Source organism: Schistocerca nitens, chromosome 5, assembly GCF_023898315.1.
Source record: "Schistocerca nitens isolate TAMUIC-IGC-003100 chromosome 5, iqSchNite1.1, whole genome shotgun sequence".
NCBI lineage: Eukaryota > Metazoa > Arthropoda > Insecta > Orthoptera > Acrididae > Schistocerca > Schistocerca nitens.
The window spans coordinates 612240340-612261197 of NC_064618.1; positions in this window are offsets into that span (position 1 = coordinate 612240340).

Sequence of the window (20858 nt, forward strand, 5' to 3'; positions counted from 1 at the left end):
ATATAAGATGACATCAACAAAAGCAAAACGAGGATAATGGAATGTAGTCGAATTAAGTCGGGTGATGTTGAGGGTATTAGATTAGGAAATGAGACACTTAAAGTAGTAAAGGAGTTTTACTATTTGGGGAGCAAAATAACTGATGATGGTCGAAGTAGAGAGGATATAAAATGTAAACTGGCAATGGCAAGGAAAGCGTTTCTGAAGAAGAGAAATTTGTTAACATCGAGTATAGATTTAAGTGTCAGGAAGTCTTTTCTGAAAGTATTTGTATGGAGTGTAGCCATGTATGGAAGTGAAAGATGGACGGTAAATAATTTGGCCAAGAAGAGAATAGAAGCTTTCGAAATGTGGTGCTACAGAAGAATGCTGAAGATTAGATGGGTAGATCACATAACTAATGAGGAGGTACTGAAAAGGATTGGGGAGAAGAGGAGTTTGTGGCACAACTTGACCAGAAGAAGGGATCGGTTGGTAGGACATGTTCTGAGGCATCAATGGATCACCAATTTAGTATTGGAGAGCAGCGTGGAGGGTAAAAATCGTAGGGGGAGACCAAGAGATGAATACACTAAGCAGATTCAGAAGGATGTAGGTTGCGGTAGATACTGGGAGATGAAGAAGCTTGCACAGGATAGAGTAGCATGGAGAGCTGCATCAAACCAGTCTCAGGACTGAAGATCACAACAACAACAACTGGGTAAAGAAGTTCACATCAACACATTCACATATAACTAAATTATTTAACAGTTACGTTGCAGACCCATACACATTTCCTGATATACTTACACAAGGAATAACTTATCTGAAACCTAAAGATCAAGCAGACACAGCAAACCCAGCAAAATATCGCCCCATAACATGCCTACCAACAATATACAAAATATTAACTTCAGTCATACACAGAAATTAATGACACATACAACACAGAACAAAACTATAAATGAAGAACAGAAAGGCTGCTGCAAAGGAGCATGAGGATGTAAAGAGCAACTGATAATAGATGCAGAGGTGACATATCAAGCTAAAACTAAACAAAGGTCGCTACACTACGCATATATTGATTACCAAAAGGCTTTTGATAGTGTACCCCACTCATGGCTACTACAAATATTGGAAATATACAAAGTAGATCCTAAATTGATACAGTTCCAAAACAAGTAATGAAAAATTGGAAAACCACACTTAATACCCATAAAATTCAAATAATATCACATCACAGCCAATACAGATTAAGTGTGGAATATACCAAGGAGACTCATTAAGTCCTTTCTGGTTCTGCCTTGCTCTGAACCCACTATCCAACATACTAAATAATACAAACTATGGATATAATATTACTGGAACATAACAACACAAAATCACACATTTGCTATACATGGATTATCTAAAACTACTGGCAGCAACAAATCAACAACTCAACCAATTACTAAAAATAACAGAAATATTCAGCAATGATATAAATATGGCTTTCGGAACAAACAAATGTAAGAAAAATAGCATAGTCAAGGGAAAACACACTAAACAAGAAGATTACTTAATGGATAACCACAGCAACTGCATAGAAGCGATAGAAAAACCAATGCTTATAAATATCTAGGATACAGGCAAAAAATAGGAATAGATAATACAAATATTAAAGAAGAACTAAAAGAAAAATATAGACAAAGACTAACAAAATACTGAAAACAGAATTGACAGCAAGAAACAAGGCAAAAGCTATAAATACTTATGCTATACCAATATTGACCTACTCATTTGGAGTAGTGAAATGGAGTAACACTGACCTAGAAGCACTCAATACACTTACATGATCACAATGCCACAAATATAGAATACATCACATACATTCAGCAACAGAAAGATTCACATTAAGCAGAAAGGAAGGAGGAAGGGGATTTATCGACATAAAAAACCTACATTATCGACAGGTAGACAATTTAAAAAAATTCTTTATAGAACAAGCAGAAACTAGCAAAATACACAAAGCAATCACTCATATAAATACATCGGCTACACCACTGCAATTTCATAACCACTTCTGCAACCCTTTAGGTCACATAACATCAACAGATATGAAGAAAGTAAATTGGAAAAACAAAACACTATATGGCAAGCACCCGTATCTCCTAACACAGCCACACATCGATCAAGACGCATCCAACACATGGCTAAGAAATGGCAATATATACAGTGAGATGGAAGGATTCACGATTGCAGTACAGGATCAAACAATAAACACCAGATATTACAGCAAGCATATTATTAAAGATCCCAATACCACAACAGATAAATGCAGACTTTGCAAACAACAAATAGAAACAGTAGATCACATCACAAGCTGATGTACAATACTAGCAAATACAGAATACCCCAGAAGACATGACAATGTAGCAAAAATAATACATCAACAACTTGCCATATAACATAAACTAATAAAACAACGTGTTCCCACATACAAGTATGTACCACAAAATGTACTGGAGAATGATGAATACAAATTATACTGGAACAGAACCATTATAACAGATAATACAACACCACATAACAAACCTGACATCATACTCACCAATAAAAAGAAGAAATTAACACAACTAATCGAAATATCCATACCCAATACAACAAATATACAGAAGAAAACAGGAGAAAAAATTGAAAAATACATCCAACTGGCTGAGGAAGTCAAGGACATGTGGCATCAGGATAAAGTTGACATTATACCAATTACACTATCAACTACAGGAGTCACACCACACAATATCCACCAGTACATCAATACAATACAGCTACACCCAAATGTATATACAAAACTATAGAAATCTGTAATTATTGATACATGTTCAATTACCCAAAAGTTCCTAAATGCAATGTAACATATACCGTACAGTTAAAAGGAAGTCACACTTGATCAAGGTCCGTGTCACTTTCTGTTTTTAAACAGACATAATGTCTGAGAAAGGAAAGAAATAATAATAATAATAATAATATGTGGACCTGTTCAGAATGAAGAAATTGATGTGATGGATGGTATTGAAGCTTGTACTCGCAGCAATGAGGTTGAGGGTGGTGATAGAGTTGCAAGGTAATAATGATATGCATATACCAATAATTTTAATGGAAGTAATAAGAATTTAGTGAATAAAGGAGGAGGGAGTTGCGATGGTGGAAAACCACATTGTTCTGGATAAGGATATTAACTGTAAATGGATAGCAAAGAAGGAAGGAGAGTAGAGCATTAATGGTAAGGTATCATATGCATGAGATGTTATTTCCTGAGCATGGGATAATTGAAAATTTTAAGTTGCTAGGAGGCTGCAAGAACTGAGTGGAGAGATAAACATTTTGGACATATATATTGATTTCTTTAAGAAATATGCAAAGCTTGAACATTGAAAGGTGTATAAAAGGATGTGTATCATGGACAAAGAAAGCAGAACAGAAACTGAAGCTGATCTCTTAGAAGTAAGAGAAAAGGTTCAATATATTATTGGTGTAAAAATGGGCAAGTTGGGAAGTGTCATATTAATAGAGATTGGTTCAAGTGTGTCAGCTGTGTTTGAAACTTTGTGGAATAAATTTTGTGCAGGGAGTTGGTTGAATTCTCTGTGATTGATGTAAAGGTTAAGACAGCACTAGGAGCAGCAAGCTATTCTAGAAGGAAATACTGTTCGAGTTTTGGATAGATGGAAGCTATTTTAAAACAAGTAGGCTTCTTGTGCCTATCTTGGCAATGAATATCGTCTTGGGAATAGATTTTATGTTTGAATATGACTGTAATTTTATGATGAAGACAGAGTTCTAAAATGTAATGGTAGGGGGTATGAAAACGAGTAAGTTTAAAAGAGAACCATAATGTACTGAAATGACGTGGAAGTCATAGGATACTCATAGAAGTACCAGTTTTGTTGACAGTTCGAGCGGCGCGGTCTATTGCCCGACGAATTTGTAGCAGATCCGGTGACTGTGGTGGCCATGCAGCTGGTCCACTGTGACCAGCCCAGTGGCCAGGAAAGGTTGCCTGCAGATGTGCTCTCACTTGTCTGCAGAACTGCATGGGGGCTCCATTATCCTGGAATCAAATGTGGCAACATTCAGAATGTCCGGCAGATCCTATCTCGGAAATACGAAATACGTTATACCGTCAAGTCATTCCAGGAGGATATAAAGCCCAATTAAACAGTCTCCAGCAATGCTAGTCCACACATTAAGGGTAAATTTATGTGTGAGGCATCCATATGTGCTGCACGTGGGTTCACATCCACCCAAATAAGCAGATTGTGAACATTCATCACACCGTCGAGTGATAAAGTAGCCTCGTTGGTGAATAGGACACCTGCTGTGAAACTTCAGTCTGTTGCAGATTCATGCAGAAACCACCACGCAAATCCCCTGCGCTTGTTGTAGTTCCCAGTTCCAGAGCCTGGACACATTGCAAATGCAAACCTTCGTCGCATAAAGTGTGCCATACTGGGGGGATATCAGTGGCGTGGGAGACACCTCATGTACTTATTGACGGCATACAATGCACTATTTCCAGAACACTTTCTTCCGCTGCAATTGCACATGTTGTTCGTTAGCGACCACCGTCCGGCGTGTGCACATGGAGTGAACCAGTTTCACACAATCAGCAATGCAGGGTGGTAAATGATGTGTGGCACAGCACCTTTCTATCAGGATATTTCACACGATATAATCGCATAGCTTCTTGTCTATTGCAGTAGGGAATGCCCTAAATTTGATACATCTCAGCCGTTTCGTTAGCCATGTTACTCCCAACGCTTCCACAGTGTGAATGGCGGTGGTCTTCATGCACTCTGCCCATAGTTGTATAGCAACGCCCTCTCGTGAACGTAGCACCCTCTCACGGCATTTGCAACCTCTGGTTCCCGTGTGATAACTGGTCCTTGTTTTATGCCCATTTTGCCATGTCAATTTGTAAGCGTTCTTTTGAATCACCCTGTAGAGTACACAACCTTCTCAAAAATGTTAGAAAATTATGCCAGATGAAATGCGTAGGTGATTTTGCATGACTCCTATCATCTTCCTTATAGACAGTTTCAACAATTACATATTCTTACCTGTCTGGAAAAATGTGTTAGTGAGGCGTTACATGCTTCCGAGAGGACGATGATTAATATGTAAAGCATGTGTGGCAATATGCGGTTTACCCTAACTACCTGTGCATCATGATCTGAGAGTCTGTTAGTTACAGTGCAGACATCTATTTTCTTGTAGAATTAATAAACAACCAATCAGTTGCAAAATGGAAGGTTTATTTAAAACCCTTTACCAGTGTTTCAATCTTAAAAAAAACGTATTTGAAAAGGTGTAATAATATCCCATTATGAATTCAAAATATTATTCAAACTTGCTGGATCACGTGTTGTTTCATATCAGAGATATGTTAAAATATAGCCAAAAGGCGTGAGCCAAGTATAACATTTAATCTCCATAATAATTAAAAATGCACAACTTGGTTGTTATAGTTAACATTAATCTCACCAATGTACAGCTAGTGTGCCATCATCGCATGCACAATGCTTGGGCTAAGGAAAGCTTCCAGCAAGACAGGGCACTAGTAGTATGTGTGAGGAGGTGCACAATGCTGAATGAAAATTATTATGCTAAATTTGCTTAAGACGTTAAAATTAAAATTATAACTTTAATACCCAGGTCATATTTAGCTGTGTACATATTTAAAATTAATAAAATATGACAAATAATAAGTTACCATCTAGAAAAGGTCACTTTGGTAAAAACAAATTATGTAAACTGTGAGATAGAACACATTGAAAACAATAGCAAAGAAAAACAGACACGGGGAAATTGGGATAGAGGAAGGGGAGGAAAGGTGGTGGAAAGAGATTTTCAGGTGGGAGGGTAGGGGGGAGGGGAAGTTGGTGCAATCTATAATTTAAAAATATAACAGATTCGAAAAACTGTGAACATTAAAATCTCTAGAAATACACTTACATCATAAAAGAGAAGAAACACAAGTACAAGCAGAGACTAGAACAGTTAGGACATTTTCGTAAAGAAAGGAAAGGTTACAGGCTTGACCTGCTAGAAGATGGCTCCATGCAACTTAAAACAGAAATATTCTATATAGTTTCAGAGCCGTATTTCCGTTAATGAAACAGAGAAGTGCCCCGATCTTTCACATGACTATTGGGTACGTCATTTTCCTCATCTTTTAATGCTAGAGGTAATTGTGTTTCTTCTTTGTTATGATGCTAATGTATTTCTTGATGCTTTGATGTTAACAGTTTTTCAGATATATTTGTAAGTTAACAGTGGAACCTCGCTTAACGAGCATCTTCCATAACGCACAATTCGCATAACGAGGAAAAAAAATTGTAAAACAATGATTCACTTAACGAGCAATGTTTCTCATAAAGAGTGACGACGATTTAGTGTGACGTTACCAGCCGTTCGCACGTGGCGGGGGAAACCAACATGAATACCTTTCATTGCCGGCAGCGGTATACGAACAGTGTGTTACGCACGTATTGCGATCTGGGTGTAGCACTCTTTCTGTTACCATCTTACAACAGCTTGTGATCGCACATTTGTCTAAACTTGTGTTCACACAGTGTTTTTTGTGTGCAAATTTTAATAACCTTCCTAGAAATGTCCCCGAGGATAAAACTGCAAGAAGATAATCACTAGAGAAAGAAAATGACCTTAGAAACGCGAACGTGACGTGAGCGTTGGTGATTTAGCACGCACATACAATCGATCTACATCAACTTTTTGCACTATCCTCAAGAACAAGATAAAAGAGGCAGATGCTTCAAAGGGAGTGACAAAAGTATGCAAACAACAGTTTCTTATTCTGGACGATGTCGAAACGTTGCTCCTTAATGGATAAATGAGAAGCAATTGCAAGGCGACACCATTAACGTGAATTGTTTTCGCCGACCTCGTTAAGAAGATGCCAGGGGGTCACCGGCAGATGAAGTGTTTAAGGGAAGCCGTGAGTAGTAAGAGAAGTTAAAGTAAAGAACCGGCATCCACAGCATTGTGAAGAACAGTAAGCAGCCAGCTCCGACAAAAACGCAGCAGAAAACGTCATCAGCAACTTCAAGATGCTCGTAGATCTTGAGGGTTATCTGTCACTACAGGTTTTTAATTGTGAAGAGACGGGTCTGTTCTAGAAAAAAATGCCGAAGCGTACCTTTATAATAGCAGAGGAGAATGCACTGCCCGGTCACAAGTCAATGAAAGACCGTCTCACACTGCTATTCTGTGCTAATGTAAGCGGCGATTTGAAAACTAAAGCGCTGCTTATTTACCATTCAGCAATTCTACGAGCATCTAGGAAGTGTCAAGTCCAAAAGAGCAGATTAAATGTGATGTGGATATCCAACAACAAGGCTTGGGTGACGTGATTTTTTTGTGATTCGATCAATGAAGTGTTTCGTCCTCTGAGGCAAAAAATTTTTACTTGAGATGAATCTGCCTCTCCATGTCTTGCTTGTTATGGACAACACTTTTGCGCATTCTACAGGCCTACAAGACCACCTCCTTGAGGAATTTCAATTCAGCAGGATCCAATTTCTGCCTCCCAACACTGCTCCGTTGCTCCAGCCTATGGAACAGCAAATTATTTCTAACTTTAAGCAGCTCTACATTAAAGCACTCTTCAAACAGTTCTTCGAGTTGACTGAAGCTACCAATCTCACTCTCACAGAGTTTTGGAAATATCATTTCAACATCATTGCCTGCATCAAGATGATCGAAAAGACGTGGGAGGGGGTTACCAAGAGAACTCTCACTTCCGCTTGTGATAAGCTTTCGCCGGTGTGCATTGTCGAATGTGACTGTAAGCCATTTGCGTCAGTACCTGTCTAGCCCGTAGTCAATGAGATTAGATTAGATTATATTAGATTAGTACTTGTTCCATAGATCATGAATACGACACTTCGTAATGATGTGGAACGTGTCAGCTTAATAAAAGGTGTCTATACAAGATATTACATTAGACAAAATATTACATGACAGTCAATAATTTTTAATTTTTTTTTGTGGATGTTGGGAAATTACCCACTTACTATATCCAAAAATTCATCTAATGAGTAGAAGGAGTTGCCATTAAGAAATTCTTTTAATTTCCTTTTAAATGCTAAATGGCTATCTGTCAGACTTTTGATGCTATTAGGTAAGTGACAAAAGACTTTTGTGGCAGCATAATTTACCCCCTTCTGAGCCAAAGTTAGATTTAACCTTGAGTAGTGAAGATCATCCTGTCTCCTAGTGTTGTAGCCATGTACACTGCTATTACTTTTGAATTCGTTTGGATTGTTAATAACAAATTTCATAAGTGAATATATATATTGTGAGGCTACGGTGAAGATTTCTAGCTCTTTAAATAAGTGTCTGCAGGGTGATCTTGCATGAGCTCCAGCAATTATTCTGATTACACGCTTTTGTGCAATGAACACTCTTTTACTCAATGATGAGTTACCCCAGAATATGATGCCATGCGAAAGCAGAGAATGAAAATAGGCGTGGTAAGCTAATTTACTCAGATGTATATCACCAAAATTTGCAATGACCCTAATAGCATAAGTAGCTGAACTCAAACGTTTCAGCAGATCCTCAGTGTGTTTTTTTCCAGTTCAACCCCTCATCAATGCATACACCTAGAAATTTTGAATATTCTACCTTAGCAACCGATTTCTGATCAAAGTCTATATTTATTAAAGGGGTCATTCCATTTACCGTGTGGAACTGTATATACTGTGTTTTGTCAAACTTTAATGAGAGCCCATTTGCAAAGAACCACTTAATGAATTTCTGAAAAACATCGTTTACAATTTCACCAGTTAATTCTTGTCTGTCGGGTGTGATAGCTATACTTGTATCATCGGCAAAAAGTACCAGCTTTGCATCTTTGTGAATATAGAATGGCAAGTCATTAATATGTATTAAGAACAGCAGAGGACCCAAGACCGAATCTTGCGGCACCTCATTCTTGATTGTTCCCCAGTTTGAGAAATCACCAGTTTTTTGCATATTATGTGAACTGTTTATTTCAACTTTCTGCACTCTTCCAGTTAGGTATGATTTAAACCATTTGAGCACTGTCCCATTCATACCACAGTACTTGAGCTTAGCTAGAAGTATTCCATGATTTACGCAATCAAAAGCCTTTGATAGAACACAAAAAATCCCAATGGGTGACTTCTGGTTACTCAGAACATTTAATATTGTCTTTGGCCAAGAACTTGGGACTAGAAATGTATAACAATCATATCGATGAGCTGGTGGAAGATCACAGCCATGAAATGACTACCGAAGAGCTTATGGAGTTGTAGTGTGTTTCACAGCAAGAAGTTGTGGAGAGGAGCTCTTCAGAGGAGGAGGAGGATGAGGAGGAGGAGGCAGCAACAGAAAAGCAGCAATCTTACGGTGCAATAAGAGAAATGCTGAAAGCATGGCAATCGGTTGCATCATACGCTGAAAAGTCATCACCCCAATAAAGCAGCGGTTAAGCGTGCTACAAATTTATATGATGATAATATTATGTCGCATTTCCGCCAAGTGTTGAAGCGTGGGCAGAAACAAATGACTGTAGATAGCTTCCTAGTGTAATATTATTAGCTTTCCAGCCATCAAATTCGGCTACAAGATGTTCTTCTTAGAGCAGTTGAGAAGGCAGCTGTGGCAAGATGACGTAATGTGATGTGAGGTACCGATGACAGATTTTGTTCGGTACAGGTTTCGTGAGAAAGACCACCCAAATTGTGCTCCTTCTCCGCGAGTGGCTGCTGCGTTCGGAATTTGCGCACCAAAATGGTTATCTTCTATTATTAATACTAGACCAACTAAACAGCATATTTACTTGAATTTCAAATTAAAGCATCTCTCAATATTGTGCTATCATTCCATTATTTCACAAGTATTAATAACCAGCAGAATAATAAACAAATGCAAAACAAAAAGGCAGACAAAGCACTTCGGATCGAGCCCAACGTGGATGGTGGGCGAAGTGGTTCGGCCGTTAAGATCAGAGCTCATTCGGCAGTCTCGGAGGACGGACATGTCCGCCGTGTACGTTAAGATTTAACTTGCAATGTCTAGTTGAGAACAGTGTGATTGTAATTACAGAAATACGCAGTTAATTATTTTGTTGAAAAATGGAAAATATTTGTGACTCTAAAGTGGAATGTAAATGTTCAGTTTCTCGTGTTCTGAAAAGAAAAAAGCGAGCGGCATGCCCTATAAACAAACTGTTTGGAAATTTAATTATTTCTAAAACAACAGTTCTTCGCTAAGCGTTTCTTACAGCCTCAAGATTACGGATTCACGACCTACGTGTTGTTTTCTGCGCAGGGGACAACAACTATAGGAGATTGCAGGTTGGTGAACATTTATTAGACTTATGCATTCCACTCAGGGCGGTGGAAGCAAATAGGCACTTCGCGTGTACTGCAATCATAGCATAAGTGAGATCAGTGACAACTCATCTGTGGTAACACACAGCAGGCATGAAGAAGAAAAATAATTTTGAGGGAAAGGGATTTATAATACACACGTAAAAATATCGCCCTCTCTCCCTCTGTGATTCTCTCTCTTTTTCAACTTGCCGTTGTAGGAAAAAAAAAAAAAGAATTAGCTGTCTATCATGAATATTGGAGTACATAATACTGTATATATAATTTCTTTGAATAAATGGCATGAATAAGAAAAAACTTTTAGTACTTTTTCTGCATGCAACGCATTATCGTATTTTACATTAATATGGGATAAATTGTTTTGCTTAATGAGTGTTTCGCTCTATGAGTAAGATTCTAGACCGAATAATGCTCGCTAAGCGAGCTTCCACTGTACACGTTTTACGTCCCGCCCCCTTTCCATATCTCTTCAACCCCTTTCCTCTCCTCCCTCAACCCCCATTCCCCCTCTCTCCCTCATTTTTTGCTGTTGTGTTCTATTCGCTCTATGTTTAAGCTAGTTTAGTATTAATAATGTTCATTCACTATCAGGCACCCACTCCCGCATCCTACTAGCGCCTTTCTTGCCGGAAGCTTTCCTTGGCCCAAATGTTGCGTGCATGATTACAGTGCACTAACTTTACATGGGTGACATTAATACTAAGTGACAACAACCATGTTCTGCATGTTTTAATTATTATGGAGGTGAACACCACAATATTTAAACTAGTGAGCCTGGATTATCTTTTGTATTAAAGAGATATTATTGTACCTGTAAACTTTGAAACTATGGCAAAGGGGTTAAACAAACATTCTTTTTTACAACCTACTGGCTGTTTATTAATTCTACAAGAAAATTTCATCGTACAATTGCTGCTGCAGCCATGTATGTTATTTTGAAATTTATTTACTTACTTTAACCTACAAATGCATTGAAGTGAAAAATCTAAAGACAAAGGTTAGCCCAATTCCTGTAAAATACTGTATGAAGAAACAAATTTATGACAATTGATGGGAAAATAAAATTATATAAAACAATGGTGTGTGCTACTACAACATATGCAGCAGAAATCAAAAGGATAAAACTAAAGTTAAGATCAGTGGAAATGAAGGTACTAAAACAGATCCAAGGTGTAATCGTGTGGTACTGAAGAACAAATATAGGCTACTGATAAAGGAATAGTGTAGAATACGAGATATAAATAAATGAATGATGACAACAAGAAGAAACTGGATCATGTTGAAAGGACGGACTCCACAAGACTAGCTAAAATCTGTAACCACAGATGACCACAAGTGGAACAACTAACCAGATAACCACCTGAGAGAGGGACAGCTGCTGGTCCAGTAAACCCACGAAATAAGATAGAAAAATAGGAGCAACCATAGTCAGCCAAAGAAGAAGAAGAAGAAGAAGAAGAAGAAGAGAGAGAAATTGTGATTCAAATAGTGTTTCTAGATCATTTTTCCTCTCAGAATACGTTTGAAAACGTGTATCAAAATCACTACAGACCATTATCTGATGCTTTTTGTTTGCCAGATAGCATAACAAAGAATCATTATATGTAATGAAGTGTTCAAAGTATGCAAATGGCAATCTGGGAACAGTTGCAGTTATTTATGAGATACCGGTACTCTTTAGTTGCTTTTCACAAGCATATACTTATAATTCTGCGTACTGATCTCTGCAAAATATAATTGTTTCAATTTTGCTAAAGCTGTAGCCTTCATGTAGACAAGAACAGTTAATTAGTTTCATGGTGAATGATAAAAGAGTTTAGAGATTACACAGTAAATGGTTCTGGGTACACTTGCTGCTTATCAGATTGAAACTGAATTGATATGTTTATCTTTGCACAGTGCAGGATGTTACTGAATTCTGAAGATCACTATGTTTCTTAGAGGGAGAGGCATCTGCCGCCTCCCACTGGGCAGGCCATTTCTTTATATGTAACTCTTTAGAAAAAACCATGCACCAGCAAATGCAATGACTACAAAGCAGTTTACTATAATAACACACTTACAAAAAGTGCACAGCAAACAACACCTACAAAAAGAACAAACTAGCACCTGTATGCTAGTTAAATCTCCATTATGACTGAAAATTAGGCCTAGTATAAAAGTAGAAAACTTAAGTCCAAGGCTGTCAGAGCACTCAACTCTATTTTCTCTGATGGAATCGGTGACACATCAGCAGACTTCAGTCTGTGAGGCCCTTATTCAATCCACCATCCAGTTTAGGTTCCACGATTTTATGGAAGCTTAAGAGGAAATACAGAGGTAAACCTCGCCACTAAGATAGCTCCCATATTGCAGTGGAACAGAAACAGATTCAAGGCACATGTGTAGAAATGAAAACTCCCTAACATCTAACCATCTTACTGTTGAGGCACAGAGTCATGCGTAGATGAAAAGAAAAATAGCTGGAAGTGATGGACCAGATATTGGAGCTAGTAAAGTCAATAATGTGATGGCGGCATACCTCATTTCAGCCCCACAGACGAGACAAGGTCCATCTCATGCATCTACATTTAGGACATAGTCATATCACCCACAGCTTCTTGCTCCAGTTAGAGACCCCTCAAGTGTGCAATGTTTGTGATGAAGAGATTACCGTGTACCATATTTTTGTTGATTGTTTTATATCCAGAGAGTGGGCAAGCAATAAGAGGACTGTGTCTATGAAATTTCCAACTTGCTCAACTTATTAATTAAATTAAGAATTCCTATGTATTGTTTTAAAGACTTAAAATATTACAGAGGAACTTTTTATTTGTTTTCAGGGAGGCTAACTAATGCATATTTGCTGTAAGTGACCACACATCACTGATTTAGCCTCCTCTCTGCCTGTCTGTCTCTCTCTCTCTCTGTACAGTTAGTCGGTTCTGACTCTCTGTGACTCCATGAACTAAAGAACGCCAATTTCGTCTGTCCTGTACTTTCTCCCATAGGCTTTCTATGTTGTAACACATTACTTCTGTGATACCATCGATCCACCTCATCTTCTGACGTCCTCTTCTTCTAGTGCCTTCGATTTTCCCTAGTGTTTTTGCAGTGAAACATGTCTTCTCATGATGTGTCCAAAGTAGATTAGCTTTTGCTTTATTATCAGACCTTCCAGGGAGCAATCTGGTTTTATTTTCTCAGATATTGACGTCTTCGATCTCCTTGCAGTCCATGGGACTCCAAGAAGTTTCCTCCAACACCACAGTTCGAAGGAGTCTATTCTTCACCGTTCTGTCTTTCTAATGGTCCAGGTCTCACATCCATACACCACAACTGGAAAGACCATAACCCTTGCAATATGGATCTTTGTTGCTGAAGTTATACTTCTACTCCTTAAAATCTCGTCATGGTCGGACATTGCCTTTCTACCAAGCAGCAAGCGTCTCCTGATTTCGTGGCTGCAGTCACCATCAGCAGAACTCTTCCAGTGTTGCTGCTCCTGTACGCCATGAAATGATAGGTGTAGTTGCCATAACTTTCGTTTTCTTAATATTCAGCCTACGACCAACTTTTTCACTTTCTTCTTTCACCATCAGCAATAGAAACTTTAACTCTTCTTCAGTTTCTGCCAACAGTGTAGTATCATCTGCGTATCTAAGGTTGTTTATATTTTTTCCATCTACTTTAATTCCATTTAATCCATATAATTGTTCCATACATAGTTCTAATCCTGGCTTCTTGGTCAGAGTATAAATTCCGTATGAGATAAATGAGGTGATCTGGTACTTCCATATTTTTGAGTGTTTTCCATAATTTCCTGTGATTGACATAGTCAAAGGCTTTGGCGTAATCAATAAAGCAGAGGTATACGTCTTTCTGAAATTATCTTACCTTTTCCATAATCCACCAAATGTTGGCAATTTGATCTCAGGTTCCTCTTTCTTTACGAAATCCAGCTTGTTCTTCCGATAGTTCTCTCTCTAGATACTGGCGAAGTCTATATTGTATGATTTTCAGCACGACTTTGCTACCATGTGAGAGAAGCGTGATTGTTTGATGATCTGAGCATTCTTTAGAAATTCCCTTCTTTGGGATTGGGAAGAATACTGATCTTTCCCAGTCTTCTGGAAACTGTTACGTCCTCCACATTTTATAGCACATTGAATGCAGCACTTTCACTGAATTGTTTCCAGTGACTGTGAACGATTCTGCTGGAATTCCATCATGTCCACTATTTTTGTTTTTGGCCATATTTTGGAGAGCCTATTTGACTTCACTCTCCAAAATATCTGGGTCTAGTTCTAATATAACATTAACTTCATCATTGTCAGCATTGACAGTATGTAGTTCTATCTTGTATTGATTTCCTACATATTCTGCCCACCTTTCCTCATCATCCTACCCTTCTGTTATATCTTTACTATTTCTACCTTTTGTAACTCCAATTTTCGCCTGGAATTTTCCTTTGGTGTCTCTAATTTTCTCCTTATATTAGTCATGTTCTAAGAGAAGTTTTTACTCTTCGTGGTGTACAGTTGCAGCGGATATAGAGCTAACAAGGGAAACTACCCATCGCAACCCTGTCTGATTTAGTGGTAAGAGGGCACAGTGGACAGCCCTTCAAACATTGTACACAGATCAAGCAGGAAGAAGGTGTACTGAATTATATATATAAAAAAAGAAAGAAGCAAAATAGAAACAGTGAACAGTCCAAGGACACAAAGTGCTACATAGAGCAGCATGAAAGAGGAACGGTGTCGTCAGTAAGTGGTCATGGTGTTGGACTGCTAAGTGGGCGAGCCGTGTTCAAACCTCCTTTGGGCCAGTTCTTTTTTTCCTCCCGCTATTCGCTGTATCCAAATTTATGTGTATATTGAGGTGTAATGTCCATTTGCAATACAAAACACACGAGTTTGAATTCCACAGAGCGAAATACATGACGTGCGGCCGGAGAATGCTGTGTGAAGAGTAGTGGCACTGCACTTTTCCAGGACCAAATAACATGTCTTACATTTCCTCGAACATATGTTTTATGTAGCAAACACTACAGAAAAATGTGCACTACAAAATGAACATATTTTTGAGAAATCGATTTCATTAAATTTTTGGCGTCATATCTCGAATGCTCGACGGGGTGGACGCGGGGCAAGGGCGCCATCATCAAGTTTTTGCCCCGGTTCGGTAATATCGTAGATCCAGGGCTGCTAATTTGTATGCCTGGGAAGTAAGCGACCTATTCTTCCTTGCCCGATTTAGGTGTTCATATGACTGTGAATGTGATTACTCCCAAGGAAATGATGGAAATATGATAGTTTCTCACATAAGATGCAAAAAATAATGCAATAGTTCACAATCACATAGTGTCTCTGTGCTGTGTCAAAACATATGTTCTTAACTTTGAAATAGCGTTCCGTTTTGGAAGTTTTGGCCCTTGAATTCCTTTGTTGTAGCACAGTTCACATGAATTCATTTATTGTTTTCATTTCTGTGAGACGCCTATGTAGTATCTCGCCTGCTCTCGCTATTCATCACATTTACGTGCAGTGGTAGCGAGTTCTTACCACATGAGTCATATTCTATAACCAACGTATAGTATGACAACTGCCAAGACTACAAAGGAGAAAAAAAATTCAATCACCGGACAGACAGTTCATAATGTTGTGGAAAAAAAAGAAAAATAAATGACCACTGAACTACGATATCGCAACTGTTCGATTTTTCTCGATACTGCACTTGTTAAGGTTGGACTGCTCACTGTTTTTATTTTGCTTTTTTTTTCACAGTTCAGTACACCTTCTTTCTGTTTTCATGCGTGATCTGTGTTCAGTTTTTGACAGGCTAGCCACTGCGCCATCTTACCACTAAATCTGAGCTGTGTGCGATGAGGAGATTCCCTAGTAAGTACTGACAAACAGTGGCGCATATTGTGTAAAAGCACAAGAGCACGTGAAAGCCCTATGTGGATGTAGAACCACTGGCTCTACCCTCCAACAATATCGCTGCCCTACCGCAGCAAGAAGAACTGTAACTTTGCCAGATCAGTTCTCTGCAGTACGCGCTCTATACTACACGCATTACGTTGCGAGAGTAAAAGTATTCACAGTAAGTGACGGGTGTGCAAATGATTATTTATCGTTGTAATTACCACGCCCGCCCCCAAGCTACCTATAACCCTAACTTTTGACACCTTGCGGATTTATTGGTTATTTTGCTTTGAATGCTCTTAAACGTAATGCAGATATCTGAAATACACGGCACTACATCTATCGCGCTGTGCTACATTACTCCACTAGACACGGTAAAATTTGGCGTCCGGGTTGCGAGCATACCTCCTGTTGTGGATGTTTTAAGGAGCTTCTGCACTTGCGCAGCTGGCATGGGATAATTGCCTTATGGGCCAAATACATATGGATTTGATAAACAATTTGCACGGTTCACAGCGGCAGTGCAAGACCTTACCACTCAACTACAAGTTTAGGTCAATGCCACCAGGTGGAAGCACACAGCAGCAGACTTACCCACATTTGATTGGCATAAATCCGGCTAGACGGTAGCACACGCTACAGATTTGTCAACTCACTCACTGTATAGTGGAATTAGATTGTACATCACGAAGTATTATAATTACACAGATAAAAAACTATTTTGTGGGATTCTTAATGAGGTACAGTAAATTAAGTTTCGTATTTTGTCACACAGTAATCCATTTGATGCGCTGAGAATCATAAAGCACATCACCGCCGATTGTGAGACTCTAGCATTTATTTATCCTTCTGACATCTATTGATCTTATGGTACGTCAGGTTTATCTGTACTTTCCCCCTCCTGGATGTTGAATTTCGCCGTGACATCTACCCTTCCTTCCAACTGTAACCTGCCCTTGTTCCTACCCCTCCCCAGGGTCCCCTTTTTCTCTCCCCTCCTCCCAGAACGAATTTTCCTCCTTCCCTCCCCCCCTGAGTCCCTGCCCCCCCTCCGCAACTGTGTCCCTCTCACGTCCTTCCCTCCTCAGACCTCTTCGTCACACCACCGCCCGTCTCTCCCCCTCCGCCCCCCCTTCTTCTCTTCCCCCTCATCTCCATGCCCCTGGCAGATCCTGTGTTTTGCTCATCGTCATCAATGTGCTACGTCAGTTCTGTGTTTGGTGCTGTTCTCCTGTGCCTCAAGTGCTGTGATTTTAATAATGTTGTGGACTTGTACATATTGTTACTGTCAGTGATCGTTATGTGCTATGCCGTCCATCGATACTTTTATGCTGCAGCCATACTTCGCCTTGTGTTCTTTTAATTGTCCCAGTGTGTGGTTTTTTGCGCTCAATACTTTTTAAGGTTTTTGTCTGTTCTCGTCCGTTATGTTCCCTATTTTTTATCTTTTTGTCTGCCATGTTTTCTCCTTTGTCATTTTAAATGTCTTCCATTGTATCATTATTGTTTTTTGGCTGAAGAGCAGCGCATATGCTGCTGCCAGCCCGCCCCAGGTGGGGAATTGAAATTCAAAAAAGAAAAATAATCTGTACTGTAGGCCCACATTGTATGTATATCTGAACATTTGCAGAAATCTGTCTCACTAGTTTCTCTGATATTCACATAAATATGGGGGTTCAAAGACAGTGTGCATTTGACCCTTACGGCTCTCAGCGCCCCCCCCCCCCCCCCCATTTGTATACAAGTTACCTTGTTGGTAGATAGTACTACTTTTATCTAATATTTTCCGCTAACGGCAGTTTGTGTTAGGAGTTGATTGTTTACTGTGCAGGAATCGGCTTAACCTGTGCAGTGTCAACACTAACTCCATTGAACCTGTGCTACGTGCTCACAGAACAGGAAATTACCACGAAAAGTTAACCTCAAATTATGTAGGGCCTCCCAGACCAAATCCGTAGCCTGAGAAAGTGACGAAATTAAATAAGAGTGACAACAAGCGAAAGTTTAAGAAAAAAGTGTATAATAAGCGTAAATTGTTGTGTGGGTGCAACATAATAATGTCTGATTTTTAGCCCAGAAGTTAATTAATTAATTAATAGATATATTAGGGATCTTTGTACATTTGTCCAATAAAATAAAAATAGCACGAAAACTCTCACTTACACAATAATGCGAAATGGGGATTAGTGAAAGCTTATACATTATTCCATTCTTGTCGTTAACTGAGCTTAATTATGTACGAAACAACAAAATTCCACAAAACAATTATTCAGTTTTTAGGCACATTATTCATATTATTATTATTATTGTCATCATCATCATCATTATTATTATTATTGTTATTGACAGTGACTGAAGTTGTATAAATATGTTGATGAGCATACCTATTGTTCAGCAGATGCTATTAATTTTGCAGGCTCATATTTATCTGAATTTAAAAATTTCTGATCACTGAGAATGTGTATCTACAAGCTGCCACTGCTGACAAAGTTGAGTGCACTATATTCGACAAAAAAATTTAGTAGTTTTCAGCAGTGTCTTGTGCCATTTCTTGTGGAATAAAGGTTTGATTAAGCTTTCACTCACTGTGTGTTATAAAGTTTTTGTGCATTGTCATTTATTAAATTTAGTGTGGTGGTTTTCAGCCAATGTTTCTTGCTGCTCCTAGTGAAATATTCGGTTAAAACTGTCGCCACTATGTATAGTTTCATTGATGTTCCAGTGGACGTTTGGATTTTTGGTTTTAGACAAGAAATTGTGTGAAGTTTTTGTGGCATTGGTATTAGTTGTGGTTTAGTAGTATTTGTAGATGTAGTTGCTTTCTTAGTGGAGAGCGCAATTCGAGATCACTGCTGTTAGTTCTTTAAATCGTTCTACTGTAGTAACTGAACATAGTTTTTTCAGTGATTGTTAACATTTTATCATGAGTGAGAAGTGTGGTCTTTGTTGTAGGTTTGTGAGTAGTGGGTTCCAGTGTGAGATTTGTTCCAAGTATTTTCATTTGCGGGGGGGGGGGGGTGAGGAGGGGTGGAGATGCAGTGGGGAAGCCAGTGGACATACTAGGGAAATCCTCTCCTGGAGTTGCACTATCTGTAGTTCCGCGCATTTTCGTGGGGAGAGGGGGACGCAGTGGGAAAGGCAGTGGGCGTGCTAGTGGGCATTCTAGCAAAATCCTCTCCTGGAAATGGAGAATCTGTAGCAGATTAATAGAGGAACAGGAGCATAAGACCCGCGCTATTCAGGTGCAGTTATAAAATGCAAAGGAGGAATTAGATAGGATGAGGAGGGAGAAGGGCGCTGGGGAAAGGGAACTGACAGTTGGTAACATGGCAGCTAGGATGAGGAATATTCAGACAATTATACTTTGCATATCACAAATAGATTTGTCCAGCTGTTGGAGTTTAGTAGAGAGAAGCTTCTTGCAGTTGCAGGAAGTATTGGGGAGTGAGTACCAGGTCACCAGCATTGTGAGCCTAGTGCAAGCTTGACACAAGTGACTGTTAACTTAAGGGAGTTTTGTGAACATTTTATGAAAGAGGATCAGGTAGTGATTGTGGGAATAGTCTGGATAGGGATGTGGAGTGTGATGCAGGTGGTGACCTGGAAAAGATAGCTACTTAAACTGGTGGCATAAATGTGCATTTCATGCAACTGTTTCGGAGACATGGTCGGCCTCATCTTAATGCTGATGTTGGGCGCCTTAACATGAGACTTCAGAATGAACTGATGCAAGAGAGCATGACTCACATTGCGGTGGAGTCAGTCATTTCTATCAATAGATCGAGTTTCACTAGGTGAGCCTGCACGTCAGTAGGTGTGGGAAGAGGAGGTGGTTCAAAATGGTTCAAATGGCTCTGAGCACTATGGGACTTAACATCTATGGTCATCAGTCCCCTAGAACTTAGAACTACTTAAACCTAACTAACCTAAGGACATCACACAACACCCAGTCATCCGGAGGCAGAGAAAATCCCTGACCCCACTGGGAATCGAACCCGGGCGCGGGAAGCGAGAACGCTACCGCACGGAAGAGGAGGTTGCAAAGCTTGTAGGTGACAGTGTTTAGTGGGCAGTGGTGGAATCACTTGTGGGAAAATTCCTGCAGTAGTTGGTGTATGAGCTGCATCTTTTTTAGATTGAAGTCAGCCTATAAGTATCCCTTCTTAAAGGAAGTCTCTCGAAGAAACCACCTTCAAAGAAGGTCAGGTATCCTAGTAGTGAAGAAATTAACATATTTCATCAAAATATAAGAGGTATTAGAGATAATGCTAGTGAACTGCTTATAGATGTTGACTCCAACATTTCTGGTGTATCAGAGCATCACTTAAATAATATGATCATTCAGAGACTTCCTTTACCAGGATCCACATTAGCCAGCTGTTTTTTCAAGGAATTCTTTGTGAACTGGGGGAGTGGCTATATACAAGGTGATTATAATTAAACTTTCAAAACGCTGTAGAAATAACACCACTGGCCGGAATGACGTCAAATTGCAAAGGAATATTATCGGAGAAGGGGGAAAACGTATAGCAAAGGAAAAAAATAGTGT